Here is a 470-nt window from a genome sequence, read left to right on the forward strand (position 1 = left end):
CTCACATTTCACTAAGAATTAACTATAATTAAGTATCCACAATGAAAATTTATTAAAACAAGAAATTTTAATCTGTTTTAATCTTTTGATAAAATCAGAACCTATAAAGATTCTCCAGAATATGTAAAAATTTACAAATACAATTAACTTCACAGCACAGTCATATATAAAAATATAAAGTATATGATATAGATCTTCAATCATGAAGAAATATTGTATTTCTGTACAATACAAATACCTTAAAAATTATTCATGGCTAAAAACAACTCATAACATTGAAACATTGACCTCAAACTTTTCCTTTTCTTTGTAAATAGAAACAATTAAATCACTGATTGTCGTCATTTCAGCATAAAATACACTGTGATCTTCTTTAAATCCATATGATATCAAACCTAAATAAAATACTGAATGACATTTAATTTTGCATTATGCCAGTAAAACACTGAAACATGATGGTAGTATCAAGT

The 470-nt window shown here is 24.7% G+C and overlaps 1 protein-coding gene across 1 annotated transcript in view; it reads right to left on the minus strand.

Annotated features, from left to right (window-relative positions):
- LOC119585606 overlaps positions 1 to 470 on the minus strand; it is a gene marked incomplete in the record, with an annotated part of 13725 nt that overhangs the window by 1112 nt on the left and 12143 nt on the right.

The sequence above is a fragment of the Penaeus monodon genome, chromosome 20 (genome assembly GCF_015228065.2).
Source record: "Penaeus monodon isolate SGIC_2016 chromosome 20, NSTDA_Pmon_1, whole genome shotgun sequence".
Classification (NCBI taxonomy): Eukaryota; Metazoa; Arthropoda; class Malacostraca; order Decapoda; family Penaeidae; genus Penaeus; species Penaeus monodon.